We start from the raw sequence: 18,301 nt of genomic DNA on the forward strand, positions 1-18,301 counted from the left end.
ATAGACTGCAAAATGGAGTCAGCTGTACCTATGCAACCCCTGACAGCTGATTTTCTACAGCATAAAAAAAACCTGCTAGGAGTAACTGTGAGCTCTCAGATTAGAATGACTCAGTGCTCCTCTGTTGAGGAGATGAGAAGTTTTAATTGCTTTTTTTTGGGGAAGGATCACATTGTCCAATACGGTACTCCAGGTGCAATAACCAGGAGATTTTAATTTAAAGAAATAAAAGGAGGAAGACCGTTGCCTACCACACAGATATAAAAAAGACAATTTCACGTCTGGATGATTGACTTCAATTTACAACAATCTTGTAACAATAATCATTTCAATAATGTGGCTTGCCAAGGGTTTTAGGGCAGCTAACTGAATTATAGCAAATCTTTACAATTACAACATTTGTAATGAATGCAGTTAGTGAAGCCTCAGCGGCCTTCCCTTATCATTTACCGTTGACTGATTGCTCATTGGGATAACAGTTGGAGGAGGAGGCCACCCTTCAGCAAAGAGCAGCAGAGCAGCACACGAACCAGCCAAGCCTCCTGCAGCTTCAAGGAGACAGGGCGGCAGGGATGCAGGGCACAGGTGATATGCAGAGGCTCCCTGCTCCCCTCTTCGTTGTTTTTGCTAAGGACTGTCTGGAAACTGAAAAAGAGTAGATTTAGATTAGATGTAAGGAAGAAAATCTTCATTATGAGGGTGGCAAGACACTGGCACAGGCTGCCCAGAGCAGCTGTGGGTGCCCCATCCCTGGCAGTGCTCAAGGCCAGGCTGGATGGGGCTTTGAGCAACGTGGTCTAGTGGAAGGTGTCCCTGCCCGTGGCAGTGGGGTTGGAACTAGGTAATCTTTGAGGTCCCTTCCAACCCAAACCATTCCATGATTCTATGATTTATTTATATCTGCTCTGGTTTCTTTTTTTCCATCACTCCTAAGCATCTCTATGTGCCCAGCAAAGAAGCAGCCAGTTGTTGCTGCACCTTTGCATAGGGCCTCATTGGCAAGCAAGACTGCTGCTGGCGGGGGGACCTAGTTATGTGGAGGCCTGTGAGGCCTAGTTATGTGGAGGGCACATTTGGGTTATTTTGTGGCATAAAACCACCACAAGAAGGGGAAAGGGCAAGCCTGCCATTTCCTTCCATCCTGGGCTCACTGGAGGTCCCATTAAGGAAGTACTTAAGTTTTAAGCTTTCCCTCTAGTGCTCTATACTTGCACACCGCCTTGTTAAAGGGCAATTCCCTGCCCTTGGAGGGTGCAGGCATCCTCCTCAGGGCAGGGGCTGAGCAGGGCTGCTGCATGCTCATGGACACCGTGTTTCAGGGAGAGCAGAGAGCTGCCCAAGAGCGTTCACTTCTCCCTTCTGCTTCTCGTGTTGTGTTGCCACCAGCAGAGACATGGGCATGGATCACCTCCTCTGCAAACCTCTGCTCACCAGCTGAAGCAGGATAAAGCAAAATGGCCCCAGCCTGCCTGGAGGCTGGAGGAGATAGTTCCTCACCTTCCTCAGGTGATGACCCTTCATGCAGTGCCTGAAGGGGAAAACTGTCCTGGCTGGGATCCAGGGGAAACACCTGAATTACGACCTTTGGATGTGACAAAATTTCGTCCATTTGTAGAACTAAGTATTCCCCAGAAAGTCCAGTGTCTTTTCAAGCTCTGTCAATTGCAGTGCATGTTTAGAACAGAAAACCTAAACAGGACACAGAAATACATGCTGTCCATGCTAGAAGTCATCACAGGAGACTCAGATGGCTCTTCCTTCCTGTCCTCCACCATCCTAGCAAGCTGAATAGTTAATGTCCCTGTCACAAGGCCAAGTATCCTCTGTGATAGAGTCCAGCACCTTCGTGTGGCCAGCCTTGGCCGGCCATCCCCATTCAGGCTGCTCACCAAGGCTCTTTGAGCATGCAGGCAAGATCGAATGTGGAAATCATCAAACCAAATATGTATATCTAGGTTGCTGGTATCCACAAGGGAGCTTGTTGTTGAGGTTCCTTCATAGTGCACCGAGATAAATAACGGCTTTGTCTTGTTCAGAGTTCTTTCTGAATTCTAAAAAAAAAAAAAAAAAAAAAAAAAAAAAATCTAAAAAAAGTTAATTCTAAAACAGCTGAGAGATATCGTGCCCAAGAACTGCCTGTTTCTCCAGGTTACCATACAGTGAGCCCAGGGGTGACTGCAGTTGGGGTCAACACCTAGAGTATGACACAGTTAAGTGATGTGAAACTTAACCCAGCATCCAAAATAAAGGCTCTTGGCTGGCACCCAAATGTCTGCTCAGACAATGTGCTGTCATGTACATGCCTGGCACCTTGCAGCTGCCCTGGGTAGCTCTCACAGGTGTATATAGTAGCTTGGCTACAAATGGACAATGTGGCATTACTGCACCAATAAGTCACACTCTGGGCTCCTGTCTGGAGTACACAATGTTGACTTCTGCAAAACCCTAGTGGGAGCACAGGTTAGTAGAGCCTTGGAGTCACATTACAAAGATCAACCATCTTTAGGCTTGACACAATGTTCAGCAGTTCCAGCAGCAGCCAGGAAGTGCATACACACTCTCAACTAATTTTCTTTATTAGCCTAATACCAATAGGAAGTTTTCACACCAATGACAGTGATGTGTGACTGTGTCTAAGATTTCTAAAACTGCCGGTTGTCATCACATAAATAAGCAGGAACCAAAGCAAGTTGCAACCTAAGTAGGCTTTAGGGAACCCTCCGTAGTAGTATTGCACCAGGTCATCTCTGTGCATTGGTGCTTAAAAGCACAAGTTACCTCCTTTTGAAGTCAATGGGATTTTGTAACTTAGCAGTAGAAAATAATCTTTTTCAGCACCCGCAATGAAAGTCAATGGTTCAAAAATTCCTGGTATGCTGAGACCACCATTTCTTCTGCTGATTAATAGTTTTCATTCTTCCTTTGCGTTGCCTTATCTCCTGGCTATTTCTGATATCTGCCTCTCATTCTGATACTAAACATGCCCTGGGAAAGTGGACATCTTTTTCTTCCAGGTTTCTGCAGCACCTGACACGGTAATAGTGATAATACTAAGGATGCACGTTATTTCCAAAGGAGATACATAGTGACATAGCAGATTTTAACAAAGTGAAGACACCAGTCTCCTGCAAGGAGCAGAGCTCAAAGACCTGAGTGCTTCTAGCTGCCAGAATCTGGACTTGCTTTATCACTTTGCAGTATTGATCATTATAAGCCTGGGATATCTACTGTGCTACTGTGGTTTCTCTCCCAGTTAAAAGTAATTCAGTCAGGCAAACTAAAAGCCCACTTTAAAACTTTACTTTTCTGTCTTCATGACCTAACTCTCGTTCTTGGCAGACGGCACTCCTCAGACTCAGTCTGCAGACAAAGCTTGGTTTTCTTAGTGTCAGTACAATGAGCCAAGGTAGTTCTGCATTGCGCAGATGTACAGCACCCTCAGTAGAGACAACAAAGAGCTCCCTCACATTTGTGTGTGCTGTACAACCATGGAAAGAAACAAAAATGCATCTCCGATAAAGACTAGGAGCTCTTTTGTATTTGAATTATTCAAATGTGAGTTTGCTTTTAAACATCAAGCTCATTCTACAGCACAGCCTACATTTAGGATACTGAATAAGTGTAATATTCAACTGAATGGATAACTGTGCTGAACAAAGAGGAGAATTAGCAAAGACCTGCCACTGAACCTCCTGCCCCAATTACCCCTGCTCCTGAGTGGTGTTATAATTGACTTCTGTTCTTTATTAAATGCAGAAGCACTTAGTCCATTGCTTCTGCTCCTGAGCTTAGCAAACTACCAGCTGAGCCTTTTCTTAACCTCATCGCAGCAACAATAAGAAAGCAGTGTGAGCTTCAGCTGCAGCCCACGGCCCTCTCTCCCCTGTGGTATATATACATTTTGAAGAGGGGGTAGAACCTACATGGGGTGTGCTCTCAGAAGCAGAGCCAACACTACTTGCTGCCCTGTCCTAGTCACAAATGTACTTTGTTTTACTAGTTTGGCGTGGAGAATACCTCAGTCACCAGAAGAGAAGTTATGTGTTTATGACTCCATTAGGAAAAATCAAAACTCCAATTCTAGAAACAAAAAAAATCTTGCTCCCTCCCCTTCTTCCCTGTTAAAAACAGCTATGTTGTTTCAACCATTTCAGCTAAGAGAAATCAGACCTCATACTTGAATCGGCAGAGATTTCACCAGGTTTTGCTTGCTGGCAAACCCTCAGCAAGCTGAAGGAAGCAAAACCTTGTTTCTTTCGAGGACTTGATGCATGTGCACAGGGCTGAGCAGCACCTTTTTCTCTGGGTGGGGGCATGTGCTGTGCAGACTGTGAAGAAGGCTGCTGGATGAACCATTAAAGGCATTCCCTGTAGGCGAGCAAGCAGAAGGCAGGCAGTGAAATTGCTAGACCTTTTTTTTGTTCCTAGCAGAACAAGGGTTTTATCTACTCCAGGGAAAATGAGAGGAAATACTAGAATCTTCCACAGCCTGACCTCATACAGAAGCAGAGGTTAGCCCAATCCTGCCCTTAAAACACCAAACTGAGACAGCAGAAAGTTGCAGAGTCTCTGATCTGTCTTAGGAAAACAGGAGCTGTCAACAACTCCGCTACCCAGAGGTTAACACAAGCTAGGAACCAGTGCCAGAGGGTACAGGGAAAGAAAAACAGAGGCAGGGCAAGGACTTGTTCCTGCAGCGCCTTGGATACTGATTTTGCTTAGAAACTCAGAGCTGAGGATTTTTTGCTGAACTGATTAGTCTTTTTTTAATTAGCCATTATTTTGTTACTGAATTGTGACATCCTACCTAGGAAAACAGAGACAAGACTGTCCTGCCATGTGGCTTTGGGTGCCAGCTCTTCTAGACAGCCTACATGGACATTCCATCAAAGAAACCGCAACAGGTTGTATTTTGCAGTTGATTATGTTTGGATATCTGAAAAGTAAGCCAGTTGTTTCCAACTAGCAGCTGTTACATCCCAGCCCATCAACCCAGTAAAAGAATCTGGTACTTCCCCAGTTCTCACATGTGTCAAAATGACCTGAAATATTTTGAGCGAAAGACCACCTTCCTCCTTCGACAGATTTTTTTTTTTTTTTTTCCACAAGGAAAATGTGAGCTGTGATAATTGACAGAGAGGGTAGGAAGGGATTCAAAAGCAATGAAGCAAGTCTCATTTTTTAAGTGATGCCATCAAATGTTATAAGCCTTGCTACTTTTCTCTCCCTTGGTGAACACTGGCTTCAGAAAGACAACTGCCCACACACCTGGCTAAGAAGTACTTGTGGTAGCTCCATGCGATTCATTTAAAGTATTATCACCTTCCTCCCACCGTTGACAAAATTACCTATTTGTTCAATATCTTCAGAGAAAAGGTCTAAATATGCCCAAACTACATGCAAAAAGATCTTCAGAACTTCCGTACCTGACAAAAGGGTCTTTTTACTCAGCAGGCTGCATTTTTTTGATACCAGGAGTATTTTAATACAAGAAAATCAGTTCAGATCTCCCATGCATAAAAAAAGAGCACTCCAGGATGAAAGCTAATTAAATACCTCAAGTATCACTTTTCTAATATTCTAGTTTTTCTATGAATATTTTTTGCAGTCTCATACTGAACAACTTGAAGAAAATATAAAATAAACACATTATTTATTCCTTTTTCAAAGAGAAATCCCTGATCTACAAAGCATGAAAAGATTTTTATACAGTTCATCTACTAACTTGCAGATCCATCAGATTTTGAAAACTGTTATGCCACTTGATAATTTTCTTTTTTCTGTAAGAGAAACATTCAAGGAAAAAATTCCCAATAGTCAGGTTCAAAATCTGCTCCTGACTATTCTGTCAACACACTTAATTTCAACGTTTGCTTATGACCAATAATACCGGAAACAGAGAAAGAGAGAATATCTCCTCAGAGGCCCTTCTCTTTTCTAGTGCAATGGAAGACATCAAAATATTTGGCTTTATCCCATACTACATTTAAAAAAAAAAAAAAAAACACAACACAAAAAACCCAAACAAAAAACAGTAAAATGAGACTGGCTAGGTTTTCCCCCAAGACCTCCTAAGAAATCATATTCAAAGTCTTGCTATAAAATTTTGGCCATTTGTTTTACTATTTCAGGTGACCCACAAGAAGTTTTTCTCTCCCAGGCTCTTTATCATGTGCTGCTTATTTGTGTGCCCCTGCAGACATGGGCTCTGCTTTACCTCCAGCTGCAACCTCTTGGGAGATGTGTCCTCCACAGGAGCCCCTCTCAAACCCTCAGCTCCCCAACCTGTGTCTCCTCAGGTGTTAGAAGCAAATAATGCTTCTGCCTAATCCCAGATTAGGCAGACAGATGTCATACAATCAGTGCAAAAAATTCTGATATATGTTATGGAGACCAACAGACAGCTGTATGAGTGATGACCCTTGGGTTGAGAGAGCTTTTGTATTTAGTACCTGTAGCTCCTTCTTTGAAGCTGTTGTTAAGACTTTCAGCACAGATGCCAATTATGACAGACAGCCAAACAGTTGACCTCTACAGCTCTAAATTTTGTAGCTGATCACAGAGCAGTTGAACAGGCGATGACTTCTGGTCACATCAGCCTGGGCTGAATTTAAGGCCTTAAGGTAGACTTGAGAACAGAAAGACTGTTTTCCATTACCAAAGCCATAAGGCTTGTTTGAAAATATATTGGCACTAAAAGGTAGGCAAATAACAGCACTGTAGCTTCGCATTTTCACTTTTGAACATTTAGCCTGATCTGTAGTGTCATGCCAGTGAAGAAAATACTTGTAACAATGAAGTAAAAATGAAAAGTGTTGTTGTTATTAACTCAGAATTTCTTATATAGAGCTTACATTATAAATGTTTAACCTTACAGTTCAGGTCTAAGTTTCATAAAGTAGATATAGGAGTAGTATTAAAGATATTCTTAAAAGTGGTTTCTTATAGAACAAATAAATGCTACATAATTACGTTTTGTGCAATAAAAAAGCAAGAAATAGTCAAATCAGCATAAAGAATTGCCAGATGGGTTCATCCCATATAGCTGACACCACTGTCTAAGCCTCAGAAAAAGGAGGCATGGACGGGTACGTAGTCCTTGTGTAAGCTAGCTTTGTATTTATCCACAGAGGTAACTCAAACTCTAATAGCAGAGGCAAAAGAGGACAGTTAAAAGAATAAAGTTTTTGGATACCAAGGCAGTGGGCACTTTTGTAAAATTTCCAAGCAGGCAGACAAACAGAAGAAACAGAAGCTGAAAACAGAAATCTGTGAACATGCATCTTTGGGAGATCATTTGTCCTATTCACAACTGACAGCAGGAGGGAAAAGCTTGTTACTGTTCACTGGTTACAAAATGTAAAACAAAGGTTCAGGATGAAATCCAGCAGAATTAAGGCCACATTTCTTAAAAATGCTCATGAAGTTATTCCCTCTGTGTTTTAAGTGAGACACTGGTGATGCTTTTTCATGGGTACAGCATATTTGAAACTCTTTCCTATATCCAGCCATAGATCCACAGCGTCTTTGAAAGACAGGCATCTGCCACAGGCTGGGGCCATAAAATACTAAGGACACAAAGTAAGCACACCCTCAGAGACACTCCATCCTTAAGTAAATTGTTGCTTCTAAATTTTTATCCCCAGTTATAAGGATTACTATTTCAAGTATTTTCCATAACAGATTATGTAATTTATGTGATAGCAGAAATAAAGGCCAAATCAAACCAGAAAACTTGAAAAACATGCAGACTTGATAGACTAACGACCTTCTTCAAACTCTGTCCTTAGGTAAATCCCATGCTTCCATACTTATTCCTGTGTTGTACTACCGCACCAAAGGGTTTTCTACCTCCTCTGAATAACTGCTCTTAACTGGAGGCTTCTTGCAAATACACTTCACCTTCTCATGGAGGTCAATGGGAACTCTGCCATCAGCCTCCAAGAAGAGCAAACCCCACCAAGAACCAGCATCCTTGGTAAGAATGCTGGAACAGAAGACACAAGCCAAACAAACCAGGTGTCTTGACTGATTGCATGAGAAACAGCCTCCATCAAATATACATTCAATGTCACTGATGTGGTAGCATGACAGCAATGATGTGGGGGGATCTCGTCACGCTACAAAGTTTAGCAGGCTGGCAGGATAGTACAACCATGTTTGAGTTTCAGAAACCAGTGGCTAACACTGAGAGACAAAAGAAGTTGCAAACAGGTTATCCCAAGAGTATATATCATTTCAGACACATCTTTATAGGAAGTGTTTGTACAAACTACTGTGAGGACCTTAGGCTTTTTAAACAAAAGAGAACATTTTAACAGACTTTAACTTAAAGAATACAGATTCCTGGAAACTGCTGAATAAATAAGTAGGAAGGAGAAACTGGTGGTATCTTTAAGACAAGCCATGTAATAGATTAACATGTATGAAAAACCAAAGTAAGAATTGTCATCTTGCCAAAGCCAGGCATCCACTCTGCTGCCTAAGAGCAGAAAGGCAGAAGCTGTGCAACACTATTCAACTCCCTGCTGACAGCAACAGGACTGACTCCATTGTGTTGATCTGCAGAGTCTGGGGATGCTTTTACTTGTTGCTTTCCCAAAAAAGAAAAAATAAAAATAAAAAAACATATTAAGAAGAACACCTCACAGAAACAAGAAACCATTCTGCTAAGAATGCCAGCTCTGCCCCTGAGGTGTGGAAAACTGTTGCAATGGTAGACAGGAGAAATTATATATAGGTAACACTGTTAAAGTAGATTGCTCTTTAATTGTCTGCCCTGGGCAAATATTATCACTTTTTGACATTCTTCATTCTGCTTCTCCCCCACATCCCTGACACCAATGTAAAGTTTCATTTTTCAGCTGTTAATAAACTGGTAATGTTATAAAACCCTTACATCTAGTTTAATAACACCAAATTAACAGCCTAACCACTGATCAAATTTATTTCTATGTAAAGGAAGAATATCTGCTTTGATATCAGGTGCACTGCATTAGGTTACACTTGGAGAAGATCAGAGTCACCCTCAAGATTACCATCTAGGATAAAGCTTTATCCTCTCCTGTTCATTCATCTTCAATCTGAGGCCAGATTAGTTTTTGAGAAGCATATCGCTTAAAGAGTAGACTGCAGGTGAATTTCCACCAGTTTGATTGAAAGGTGAATTTTAAGCTCATGAAATCAAGCAACTTCAAACTGTTTTTTTAAACTCTTTCCAAGAAAATGTTTAGATTGATTTAAGGGTCGTTCACACTGATTTAGCTTAAGAGGCAAACAGCTTGCACACCTGTTCACAAGGTTTGTCCTCAGCTAGAGGTTACAATCCATCGGCTGAGATGCAGGAATTAACTCCGCTGCCCACACTTAGTCCTTTAAGCACAAAGGGGCAGCAGCTTCACAAACAAGCCCGGTCCAAACATGACCACCTGTCTGATCTCAGCTGGAGTCAATTCCTTTCTTGTTTGACCTAACCTGAAACAATCCGTTATCCTTCTGAAATACAAATATATATACAGGCTTTGGGGCTTGTTGACCAAATAAAATACAAATTGCTTCAAGTTGCATCAATGCAATTTACTTAAGTCCCCTTGCTCTTACCATGCTCCACGTCCTAAGCCCTGGTATTTTGCCCATGATCTCAATGCAGATTTAAGTACCCTCCTGTTAACCAAGATATATATACGCTCTGCCCCTTAGTGAGTCCCCCATAAATCCTTATCTCTGCTTTGATTGGGCCTGATCCTACTGTGCATTTCTTTCTGCTCCATGGTTGTGGTGTCTGTTATAAGTGGGAGTACTAAGCAGCTTGCAGGATCAGTCTCCAAAGCCCTGTTTATGATGGATACTGAGAGACTCATGCTCCCGTCAACAGCACCACAGTCCCATGCTGCCCAGTGCTTCTCCTGGCCTCAGAGGAGCCAGGAGAACTAGCCACTTGGCTAGTTCATATTTTCAATGAAAATGAAAATGAAACACCTCCTTCCCTACAGTTATACTTTTCCTTTGCTCTATGCCATCAACCAAGGCTTCACTTGCACACTGAGTTTCAGCATGCAGGAATGTCTTGTTACTCCTACTTCAAATATCCCTCCGCTTGATCTTTGACATTTTTGTTCAAACCCTTTTTTGTCTCTAGCTGTTTGAGATCAGCATTATTTAGCATCCTCACTCTGGTCTCTAATTTTATCAACACATCAACTTTATTTTCTGTACAGCACACTTCAGGAACAGCTGCTGCTATTCCACCAGGATATTCCTTTCTCCCTTGGTCTGGCTGTTGGGAGGCTGCGGGTGTGCTCCAGCTCCCCAGTTTCTGCCTGTCTGTACTGATGGATGGCCCCAAACTTCCTGAGGACTCCTCACATTCAGGTGTGCCCCTCACCTGCCAGGGAGGTGTTTCTGCGGTTTGTACCAGCCATAAGAGCACAAGAAAAAAAAACAGTTTCACAACAGGGTTTCTAGGAAGCCTCCCTTTATTTTTTTAGTTCCTTTTGGGGAACTCAACCACAATGATGCTGCAGCGTTATAGTATCCTAGCTCTAAGTCTGTCTGCCTTCCACTACACATCCTTCCCGGTTCCTGGCTGTTCAATATTTCTCAAATATTGTGTAACCCTGTGTAAAGCCCACTCAGTGCCCCACTGAATCACAAGGTACGATGACTAGAGCTTGTCTCCAGGAGAGAAGCTAGTCCCTGTGCACCTCAAAGGGGAGATCCCCACCCATCTCCTTAGCACCCCAGCCTTATGCCTGCTCCACAGGACCAGGCAGGTATTTGGGATCAACATTTCCTCAGTGGTGTAGTGGCTTGCCAGACAGCCTGAAACCCTTCTGAAAACCAGACCAGCATTCTGCAAAGAAAGAATAAGCTTAATAAAACAGCCTTGAAACAAAATTATAAAAATGGAAAGGAAGCACTCGTTCTCAGCTAACTGCATCCTGGCTTGGCTCCAGTTGCTCTCTTTATTTCATCCAGCTGAAGTGCTGTCAGAGTCTGTCTCAGCTCCAGGAGCCACAGTCAGAGCCTGGAAAGCCTGAGCATTAATGTTGAACTCAAACACCTTCATTGTTTTCCAGCTCCTTAGGCAAAGCACTAAACAGGATGCTGCCCTGGGGATGCTCTCATTCCTATAGACCCCTTCTCTCTTTGCAGGTTGTTCAGGCACAGACATCACATGGAGTGTTACCTGCAGCTGGTAAGCTCAATTTTTAATCAAAAGATTCGTTTTTATCATGCAAACTGTGTGACTGTTATCTCTTATAACCTGTCTTTAGGAATGTGGATCTCCCCTGGGCATAAGCCAGACACAGCCTGGTATCACCATTCATGTGGCCAGTGAACTCCAGGCTTCCCTGAACATGGACAGAGAGAATAACAACCAGGTTGCTCATTTTCCCTGTGAGCAGCCTATGTACTCACTGTGGATGAGGTGCTGCCTGCACTTCAGCAGAGTGACATTTAATCCTAAATCCCTGGTGATGAAACATCTCTGCTGCCAAAGGGGTATGTCTGCCCTCCCTCTCCCCAGCAACACTTCCCCACCCCCTTCCCTACAGCCGATGTTGACAGAAACATAGGAGCAGCCAGCTCAGGCCGAACAACTCTTCAACCATATGTTTTGCTTGCTGAACTCCCTGAACCAGCACATCACGAAGTTAAACACAGCAGTGTTGGTGCAAACAAAGCAGCCAGTGTGAGTGGTCTTGCTTTTTGAACAGGAGGAAGGGGAGTGGGGCCACTCATTTCAGCCCACAGTTAGATCAGCTTAACCACCGGCTTCATGCTCCATCCATACAACATGAAAGCTACTTTTTATGCAAACACATAAAGCTACTGTCATGCACTGTACAAACAAAGGATTTGACTAGAGACACTGGTAGGGTGGGGGGAAAGTTCCTAACTTGACTGACAAAATACTGGTGCCAGGCTTTAACAGCTTTGTTGCTGAGTCCACAGAGATGTGGCATGCCAGCAGTAAAGGCTTTCAATTCTTCAGCATGCGCACAGGTTAGACGTATTCATTTTCCATAGTAAATGTTGAGTTGAGCAATTCTACGGCTCCTTTGAGGCTCATCTTCTTTCCATCACACCACGATGTCACGTCACCACTCCACAGCATCTCGTCTGAAACCTGCAGTAAGACTGCAGCCGCCAAGAGTCTGCTCCAAATGCAGTTAGGAACAACACTCAAATGTATTTCAGGCTACAGGTTTGTAAACTCACACATGGCAGTTGTTACAATAGGTCGTGAAATGCCTCCCGTGCCTGACTTCAGTAGTTTCATGTTTGTTTTTGGTGAGACCAGCAAGGGCTTTCTCAAGACGTTCTGTCATCCCTGTTACCAGATTTGATAAGAAGCAAGGGGTAAGTGTCACTTGCATCTTCACTTACCAGCCAGCTGAAACTCAGCTTGATGCTTTTGGCCTTCCACTTCTAAGTGCTTGTTGCTTGACTATTTCAACGATTTAGATAAGCTGGAAAAATGCAGCAAGGACACAGACCAGCCTTCTGGTAATGAATTCAGTTCAAGCTACTTGATGATATATGGAGAGCAACAGCTAAATCTAGCAATGACTTACGCTGAAAGCTACCACCGGTGATGAAGACCTGTACTCACCACAGTATATTAAGTTTAAAAGTAGTCCTGAAAGGTGCTGGGGAGCCAGGCAGTAAAATGTCGGCATTTTACTTTAAGAACCATGATTTGAGTGGAAGATGTTGCCTTAATGAAATATGCTTTGTACCTCCTCTTAGTAAATCACAGAGAAATTGACAGTCTATACAGAAGAAGGAAGGCTAGAGCTCAGCTTGCAAGCAGACTGAATTACTTCTCACTACAGATTTGAGGTTATTGGCAGACAGCCCATGTTGCCATTTAGTCCTCATAGCAAGCATGTTTTAAAAAATATTTTCCATATAGACAGGCACATTGTAGCCACCGAGACTCCAGAGAGCTGCCACATAGGCCCCCTGCCCTTTGGAGGCTCTGGTTTGATTTCCAGGTAGTACAAATCAAACCCAAAATTACAATTATATCTGTACCAAAAGATTGCTATTTCTCTACAAGGTAAATAACAAAAACAAGGGCTAAACGTTCCCAAAGAATGAGGAGAAACACTCTCTTTCCTCTCAAGAGCTACAAGCATGTCCCCATCTTGGAAGAAGATGAACATTTCTGAACTTAAAAAAGTACCATACCCTGACCCCTCCAGGGCCTGATGGTTTTGCCACAGGGAATAGTGACACTCACACTCCACAATCACCACATCTGCATCCACATGGACAAGGCAAGAGTTTGAAATTACATGATTGTGATTTAATACTGCCACGTAATAGCCTGCTAAATCTTGGTAACTGCCAGTGACCAGTCACATTCCCAGAATGGCATCTCTGTTCTTCACCACGCTTTTGCAAGTACTGTGCACTTGCTGTGTGCACTATAACTGTGAATTCATATGTTCAGAAGTCAACAAACTGGAAAGGTAAGCAGACTTTCACCCATTGTAGGGCTGTAAGTAAAAAATGAGTAAACTTGACTGTATGGTATTTGTGAGAAAGACGTAAAGAGCCCAAGTATCAGGGAATGAACCCCATCTACCCTCAGATACGTCATTGCTTGTGGCTCACTGGCTGTCACCGGTGTTTTTAAAAGCAATGTGTAGAAACAGCCTAAATTGTCAGTCCTCCCTTGAGCCAAATGGGCAAGGACTGACCCTTCCATGGCACTTGGTCAGCCAATGTCTACAAACAAGGCGGCCAGGGTGGCAAAAAGCTGGCGCCAGCTCTGTTACCTCTCACAGTCCTGAAATCTGCTTTGAATAGAAACCATTGTGTCTTTATCAGAATACTGTCTTCAGCTGTAACTGTAGAAATGTTAGGCAGAAAAAGCTGGTAAGTGTAATGTTTGCTTATACTTGATTACTATGTATCTTCTTCTTATCCTTCTCCCTGTTAAAATTTAGACAAGAATATCTTCATATTTAAATGCCTCTTAGGTTGCTACTAAAAGAACCAATGAAACACTTTCAAAAAACCCCACAGATTTACTCATTAAGATATCTTCTTTATCTTTCTCCCCAGGGAACAGCTATTTATGGCCTATGCAGATATGCTCACCTATGAGGTATTTCTAGCAATGTATTATGGCCGCGTGTTAGTCCCTCTTTAGAGATACCCTTAGGCTATTGCTTCTTTACATAATCAAAATAGAATTGCACCAACTTCTGGGTGACTAATTGATGCAAATTACACTGACATAGCTGGTGATTTTCCTCCTTTAAATTAGCAAACATTTTGATGCAAAAGTCATTAAAAAAAGAGAAGAACTAAGTAAAAAAAAATGTTACTCAATGTGTTGTTGACTAGGCTGAATCCACTAATACTTTGAAAGTACTTTTTGAATTATTTTCTTTCGATCAGCTCAGCCAAAATTCAAAGGCCACTGTTTAATATTATTGTGTCATTGTCTGGTTAGGTCTAGTTTGAAAATGTGGCTGGACAAGAATTTGCAGTTACAAGAACTATGGTAGTATCAGTACTCAGCATGGAGGGGAAGAAGGAGAGGTGAGGGAAGAAAGGAGGCAGGGATGGAAGGAGACAAGGTTTTTTATTACAGAAGAGTGAGATATCCACATTCAGCTCTAGGATTAGTCAGAACTTCTTTCTCTTCTTTCATTTCTTTCACGTCATTAACAGACTGCTTTTCAGAAACCAAAAACTCGGTAGGGAGATCCAGAAAAATGTATCTATTTTAATAACTATTTTCTCCTGACTTTCCCAAAATACCCTGGGTTTAGTTTGCTAAATAGACTTTTAGTAATAGCCTCCCTTTCCCACCCTTCCCAAATCAACCCCACCATTTCCAAAGCCATTTTGGCAAAGCAGTCATCTGAATTTTTATAAAGGTCATGAATGAAGAGCCCTAACCATCCCTAGCTCTCTTCACAACCTAGCCATGAACTGATGTCAGCACAGAGCAGTAACCAGAATTTGTAGCCCAAAAGTGAGACGCTGAGGAAACCTGTAAATGAAGCATTTAAAATGGTGTATAGTTCCTCATCTACAGTCTTGTGTAGAAAGACTGTGCAGTGGAGAGAGGTGCGACCCAATGCAAGAAGCTGTACGACCACCACAGATGCCCCGAACAGGTTTGGGTGAAAGACCCTGTCACCTGCTTTCCACCAGTGCAAGAGCTGATTGTGAGTGTGGCCTGGGGGTGGGAAGGCATCAAGGCTTGCCATCCCAGGGCACCTGCAGGAGCAGAGGAGCATAAGGTACCAAGTTGAGGAATGCTGCTGTCTGTCTCATGCCAATTCATAGCCTAGAGAAGCTGGCAAGTCCTCCAGTGCTGCCTAAAATAGCTGGAACATGTAGACATCTACTTCAAAAAAAGTGCCTAGGGTGCTCACGGGCACTTCTCTTGGAAAACTCTCATCACTCTTTCCTTACCCAAAACACTTTCCCTTTGAAGTTCACACATTGCATGCCAACATGTGTCTTCTAATCTAATGTTAGCAGGAGAGAAAAAAAATCTTAAATCTCGTGATGAAACTATGATTCCCCTGGTAAAAAAGACAGTCTTGTAGCTGTAACCTTCCTCTTCACCAGACTCATGTTTTCTCCCTCACTCTCTTACTTCTTTAATCTCAGTAATGGACTTGTAACTAACATAACATTTTAAGAGCTTTGGAGCATGGATCACAGCGTTTTCCTGGAGCTAAGACATGATTACAACATTCAAAGATGTGATACATTAATAAAAATAAATTAATCTGCTACAACACAAGGAACATCTTGAGACATATTTATTAATTCCACTGGGTTTATACGAACTGGTCAGATCCTCAGGAATTTCTTGTATTGTATAATTTATGCTACTGTGCTAGGGAGACTAGACCTGGTACTAGCCTGCTTATCTGTCTATGAACAGGTCAAGGATTAAGCATTATCAGACTGTTAATAGACTTGCCTGGAGAGAACAAGAGTAAATGCATCATAGAACGATAGAATCATTTAGGTTGAGCAAAAAAGACAACCTTGCTAAAGTTAAAAATTGTTGAGTTTCTAAAATCTGTTGCAAAGTATTGGCTCTCAGCATTACATACCTCTGAATAGAGAAAGTGTAACTCTACGGTGACTTCCAAAATTCTGCCATGAGATGAGAGCACGGAGCATCTGCAGGAAACATGTTCTGCTGTTGAGCCCATGGGCAGCTGGGCTGGAGCATCCCCTCTCCATGGGTAGCCAGGAGGTAGCCTGTGCCTAACAAGGAAAATGGAGAGGCCAAGGTGGTGTGCAGTGTCAGAGTCTGGTTATCTCTGGGATGTCCCTGGGGTTTGCTGGCAAGAAATCAGACAGGACTGCTCAGTGAAGGTCCTTCAAGGGGATTTCCACCAGAGTTGTGTGGATATCAAGATCTCTACGGCTGAAGAAATTATCTACATTGTATTATTTAAAGTCTTCCCTGCTCTCTGTCTGAGAACAAAGGCAGCCCCCAAAGATGCTGCTTTGTCACTTGTGACCATGCCACAAAGCACACACCATTAGCACCTGTGACCACCCATGTTTAGATTCCAGGTCCCCAGGGAATAGCTGTCATCAGTGCTTCATTAGGCTGTCCCTTTGTTTATCCCCTTTCTATATGCAACAACAATGTGTACCTTCTCTATATACCCTATGCTTTGTGCTTTTATAACTGTACTATAAATCGATTGATCACTGCAACCAACTAAAGTTAAGGGGTTTGAGGGTGGTTAATATTCAAGCATGCTGATTAGCCACATGGCTTTATATCTGTCCACACAAATTCTTGTGTCTTGCTCACTGGGTACAAAAAGGCATTTGGAAGCAAAACTTTACTCCACACAGAAAAAGGTTTGTTTAACCTGAACAGTGTCACTTAATGCTGATACCAGAAAGTCAGAACCTGCACATCAGCAGGTTTCTTTTATAATCTCTTGAGGTTCTACTTCAGCTGTTCTCTGCCCAGCTTGAATGTCTATTTGCCTCATCACAAATGATTGCCGATTTATTGTCAAGGGTAAAATTATCTACTCTGAATCCCTGCTAATTACCTCATTTACAAAAAATTATGAAGAAAAAGACTAGGTGGGGTTTTTTGTTCCTCCAGGATTTTACTGGGCTAATGTTCCTCAACTCTAAATTGAGGCTAAAGCAAATTATATCACAAAAAGCTCTATTAGCATAATAGAATTTGAATTGAAGTTGCAAAAGTGACAAATTTCAAAGATGGATCTGATATTCGCATCTAGCAGCTTCTCCCTAGTGCATCCTCTTAGCACAGAGACCTTAGAAAATGGAAGTGTACTGCCTACAGATTGGAGACCCATAACCAATGTCAGTACCAGCAAACAAAACAGGACCACGGCCTGGGCTCAGACACCACCTGTGAATGTCCACAGTGTTTACATGTTAGCACACTCCCTGGTATGGTCTAGGTTTATGCCCATCAGCACTCTACCATGCAACGTCCGTGCATGGTCCAGAAATGGAGCTATGGCTGCCCTTGTTCGGCTGCGCAGGCAAAGACATCTGCTCCCTGGGAGAAAAAAAAAGCAGCAGTATGGGAGAGGTAGTGCTACCTCACATCCCTCAGTCAGAAAGAGCTCGCTCCTGTCTGTTTTACTTCTGAAACAGGCATAGCTATTTAGTACTTTTATAACAATAAGCCCCAGGACATTGCTTTAGGTTTTGCATCTAGATTTCTTTTCCTTTTGCTCCCTTCTGTCCTTTCTGCTTCTGATGGAGCCGTATCTTCAGTGCATTCTTCCACCCCCCTTGGCATGTCAAGAAACTTAACTGAGTCTGACTGTGCTCAGATCAAGCACAGTTCCCCAAGGGAACTGCGCAACCCAAATAAAATTAAATGTAGGGATTAAGATGAATAGGGGAGGATGTGATTAACACGATCAATTAACGCAAGTTCTCCTGTGTGGAATAAGACCTACCACATCCATGGTAAATTCTCATTAAGTTACTCATTTTATCATGGATGCACATACAGATAACCCATCACAGCTGATTTTTGTAGTCGATGTCTGCAACACAGGCAGGAGTAAAACCGGGTGTAGCCAGGCTGGTGCCTTCCTGGCCGGCATGGCCAAGGCTGGGGCGCTGCGGGTGAGGGGGCTGATGTGTCCTGTGACAGGGCCAGCGGCTGAGTTCAGGTACTCAGGTACAGGCCTGGAGAGGTCTCTCTGCGCAGGCTGAGCATCCTGCTTAAGCATGTTTGTGCAAATCCGTGGGGGTGGAAAAGGGGAATGGGGAGCAAGAAACATAT

Source organism: Falco punctatus (genome assembly GCF_963210335.1).
Source record: "Falco punctatus genome assembly, chromosome: 2".
Classification (NCBI taxonomy): Eukaryota; Metazoa; Chordata; class Aves; order Falconiformes; family Falconidae; genus Falco; species Falco punctatus.